Source organism: Micropterus dolomieu, linkage group LG07 (genome assembly GCF_021292245.1).
Source record: "Micropterus dolomieu isolate WLL.071019.BEF.003 ecotype Adirondacks linkage group LG07, ASM2129224v1, whole genome shotgun sequence".
Classification (NCBI taxonomy): Eukaryota; Metazoa; Chordata; class Actinopteri; order Centrarchiformes; family Centrarchidae; genus Micropterus; species Micropterus dolomieu.
In genome coordinates this window covers 30,458,609-30,463,421 of record NC_060156.1, presented here as the reverse complement: position 1 = coordinate 30,463,421, position 4,813 = coordinate 30,458,609, and the positions used below count along the sequence as shown (strand labels likewise).

At 39.9% G+C, this 4,813-nt stretch overlaps 1 long non-coding RNA gene across 1 annotated transcript; it reads right to left on the bottom strand.

Annotated features, from left to right (window-relative positions):
- Positions 1–6: 6 nt before the first annotated feature.
- On the bottom strand, positions 7–589 carry LOC123973957. Its single transcript, XR_006825739.1, has 3 exons — positions 448–589; positions 234–296; positions 7–158 (listed from the first exon to the last, which is right to left on the bottom strand). It is a non-coding gene; the product is annotated as an uncharacterized LOC123973957 (long non-coding RNA).
- Positions 590–4,813: the final 4,224 nt, after the last annotated feature.

Sequence of the window (4,813 nt, the reverse complement as noted above, 5' to 3'; positions counted from 1 at the left end):
TTCTATTTGAAACAAGACAAACAAAAACATAGTAAGATACAAAAACACTTTAAAAGAAACATTTCATGAAACATAAGCAAATGTAACAATTATCATACCTTGTTTGACTTAGAAACACATTCCCCTCCCGCCGTTGAAGGCATGCAGGTGACTGGGATCTATATTTTCAAATATTCCTGTTACATTCATATAAAAAAAGGCTAAAATCTTGTTTAAAACCATCTTACACATACCTGTGCTTTAGCTGATGTGTTTGGACAATCACTCCAAGCTTTGGACCCTCACCACCACGAAGTCTAAAAAATAACAGGTTTTTTAACAATTCTTCAACTTCTCTTTAATAAAATAAACTACAAATTATTCTAAGATCTAGTTCTAGAAATGCATTATTAGCCTTAGATTTTTACACATTTTTAAAAGTAAAACCTATTTAAAAATAGAGCCTACCCAATCAAGAACCAAACAAAGGCTGGCCTCAGCTGCTCCCTCAGGTGTGTGACTGCAGAAAGAAAGGACCAGGTGATCTTCCCTTCCCTATTTATAGACTCTGCCCCTTTACCTGGGTCCTAGTGCTAAACCCCTGTTGCCTTCCCTATCACATCAAGGTCAGGATTCCTTAAGTGCAAACATTTCTAAGATATCTCATAATGGAGCACTGTACCTGTACAGGTAGAGTATGGAAGTCCAGTTTGCATCAGCTGCGTTTCATCATACTCCACCATCAATGCAACCAAAACACTGGTCCTAACGTAGTTGCCCAGACCAAAAATACTTTCTCAAGCTTATTTGCTGTTGCATATTAGTTGCACTGAAATGTAAGTTCTAAGAGACAGAGTGAATCATTTGCTATGAAAGCTCTGTTCCATGATGTAAGGAATTTAAGACCTGAATTAGCTATTTATTTAATATTTGAGAAAAAGAGATGCATTGAACTCTTGTACATGCTGACTTCTTGTCTCCTATTTGTCTTTGCTGGACAGGTTTAACATACACACACACACACACACACTCAGACACACAGAATCACTCACAAAGAAGATTTCCTTTTGCTACCTTCATATATCTTGGTAGCATTTTTAGCAGTCCTTTCATATACAAGCTGCTGCTTCTAGTGCCCATCAGAAAACTGAAGTGGAACATGTTGAAAACCCCATGATAACAAGACAACAAACACAACAGACTGGAAATCAAAATGCCAATATTTTAAAGTTGCAAATTAGACATCCAGGTTACAAGTTATTTTGTTATTCAGAACGTCTCTTGAAGAGGCTATCTTGGAGGTTTTCATCAGTGGGCTGTCCTATGAGAGTGTCTCTTCACTTCCTCCGGCCCCTCTCCTCTCTCTTTGTGTTTCTGTGTTGAACAGAGAAGCGCTACACTTACAACTGATGCACTGCTCTCTGAGTCTGATTTTGATTGATTGATACCCAGCCTACAAACAAATTGGAAGATTTTGTATCTTGTAAATTTTAATCTTGGATTGTCTGAATCTTTTAAGTTTATCATCATAACCTTACAAGTGGTAATTTACCACCTTTTAAATATCAGCCATCCTCTGTTGACATTAAAGAATGTAGAATGTTGTGATTTCATGGCAGGAATCAATCATTTGATTAAATAAATCGAGTGGGATCATGTTCAACAAAAACTTCACTTTGCAGGGAAAAGTTGCATATAAGTCAAGAGAAGGGAGAGAATTCTTTGATGAGGTTTTTAGCCTCCTGGGGGTGTAAATCACACTGGTGCTGACCTGTATATTAGCTCTTTATGTCGTGTTTACGACCGTAGACAAATCAGTTAGCCCGCAGGATATTTATACCCGGTCCCTGACAGCCTCTCTCAGCTTCATTGGTGCTTAAGCTCAATGCACGGCTGCATGATGGTTAACCCTCCTCGCCCCAACCCGACTCACCCTCAACACACACATACACGTTCCCTGGGTCCAGTTATTTATGGTATGAGTGTACAGCCACCTTCCGTCCAATTAAAGCTGAGTGCTGGCTTTGTGCAGCCTCCTGTTCATCATTTCCCTCACGGGGTGCTTTTGGGGGGAGTTGTACTCTCGCTTTCCATCTGACCTGCACTCTGGGGTCAGGAGAGTCTAGGTTTAAGGGAAATGCCACTAGATTTCATCCTTCAAATATATTGTCCTCTTTCTTCTCGACAGTTCAATTTGTAGTTTGAGTCTGAAGTTAAAGGGAAAGTCAACCCGATGCTTTATTCGACTGTGCATGTCAACCAGTCATTGATCGTGGGTTTCAACAGTTCTTTTCCAGAGCAAAGACACATGACCATGAAAACATAATACACTATCACTACGTTAACAGCCTCGTATCGTACTTCGTAAGGGAAGTTAGAACTACTACTTCTAGAATTATACAATAATAATAATAATAATAGGACTATACACCATATATTATACTTACTATACACTTAAGATTTGACATGTATGTCTGCTTTATCAATCAAAGTCATGAACTGAGTAGCTGATAAAACAATCTCACCTTCAGGGTATTGTAAGATTGTTAAAGTGAGCCTTGGTCTTAATAATAATAATAATAATAATATATATATATATATTATTATTATATGTAGCCATTTTGCTACAATTACACTTCACACAACAGCTGTGGCTGTGTTTGCGACCTAACCTTCTTCCTTCCTGATTTCACCATCCTTGAGTCTCACTGTCTAGAGAACAATCCCCCTCTTGTTCTGAGCAGACAGGCGTTTTGGAGGTGAACACAGCCAGTCAAGTCTCACACCATTAAAATCAGCATACTGTCTGGTTTATGCTTTAGCAAACCGAAGTCCACATAAACAATGCAAGACCTACCTCACCCTGATGGCCTGTTATGTACAAAGAAACTGCCTAAACTGCCAAATCCATTACCTACAACAGATCCTGCAACATAGAGCTCTGTAACAAATACAAAAACTACTACTTTGATGGTGATGATGCATACTGGAGCTTTTCGGAATTGTGAAGGTCAGAGAGTGGCGGGGAAAACTTCTCCAGTTCAACTTTTTAATGACAATTAATGGACACAGAAGGCTCGTTCAATAGGCTTCCTGGCAGCGGTGAGGTGAGAGGTTGTTTCCAATCATGGAGCGAGGGGGATAGTCAGAGCTAATGCTCAGTTCCTTAACCGCCTGGACATATATCACAGTGGCATGCTAAACCAGTGTTTAGGGCATGACCCACACTGGGAGAATGCATCACAGCACTGAGCATGTCAGCACCATAATCTGGTCTCTGGAGGCTTGAGATGGATCTCTTCCCTCTCCTTTGACTTATGTGTTTCTTTTAACCCTCTTTTCTCTTTTCCTCTTTTAGCCTTTAGCCAAGCTTCTTTTCAGATTTTTATTTCTCATGACTTCTCTATTTTAGTCTTCATTTTCTTTTTGCCTTTTTGCATGCCAGAAACCAGAGGGAGGTTTAAAATAGATGGATCCCAGTCTTTCCCCTGGAGCCATATTCAATGTTTGCTTTCTCACAAATAAAACTGGGCAATGTTGTATATCAGGCAATAGGATAAATATCCAGATTATTAGCATTCTCTGCATCTCTGATACCTGCACACATAAACAGGGCCTTTCCGTTGAACCCTGAAACTTCAACACACTCGTACACAGACCATAAAGAAAATACACACTGTTCGCTGGGCCCACTGTTTGTCAAACAATTCCCCAGTAATCTCCCCGAGAAGGCACCGAACAGTTCTGTTCCTCCAGGGGTGAGTTAAAACTTTTAGCCCTAACCTCGCATAACCTCGCGTGTCAGAGTCAGATAAGCTCTCCTGTGGACCAGTAATGGATGACTGAGGATAAGGGCCTTTGCTTTGCTGCTATTGTTCTTCTGATATTATTTTATTATGCAGTGTATGACTCATCCATTCATTATTGAGTTTATTTTTTTATTTTATTTTAATTTAATCTAAATCTTACTACAAGGTCCTTTAAGTACTATGGATCTTAAAGAAAACTGAGACTATACTATACAAAAAAACTTCATTCAATCACTCATACATACACGCCGGACACAGAGTCATCCCTGCATGCCTTGTTCCCACCCACCTGCCCCCACACACACCTGGTCTTCTAGTGTTATTGTTGTAAGACAGCTTTACAGCAATCACGAAGATAACAAAGTAGAAGCAATTGGTGTAATTAGTAAAAGAGCACAGTGTGGCTGTTTAAAACAGAGACTTGGAACTGCAATGACATGATTTTGTTGTTGCACTGACGAAATTATTGTTGTGGAATTGTACTTTACACTGTGTGTATACACTCTTGAACAAAATCTTAAGACCGGGGGAAACATTGCAAGTACTTGCATTTCGCGCTGGTGGATAATAACCAGGTTGTAAGTACTGCTTCAAAATGCCAAAAGAAGAAACAGGAGCAAGAGACAAAAAATAGAGAGTAGGCAATTTATTGAAAACTGCATTTAAACTCAAACAGGCTGTCCATCAGCTGATCAAAAGTTTAAGACCATAGGCATAAAAAGGTAAAATCTGCACAAAAATATGGCTTTCGTGTCATTGATCTTCAGGCAGTCACACTGTCATGATCTCCTGATGGCAAAGGCAAAAAGGCTTTCTCTCGTTGAACGTGGCACGATTGTTGAGCTGCACAAGCAAGGCCTCTCGCAACGCGCCATCGCCACCAAGGTTGGACGCAGTAAGACAGTCATTTTACATTTCTTAAAAGATCCTGAGAGTTATGGGACAAAAAAGTCAAGTGGTAGACCCAAAAAAATTTCACATGCACTGAGGATCCGACGGGTTGTCCGTGAAGACACAGGTCGATC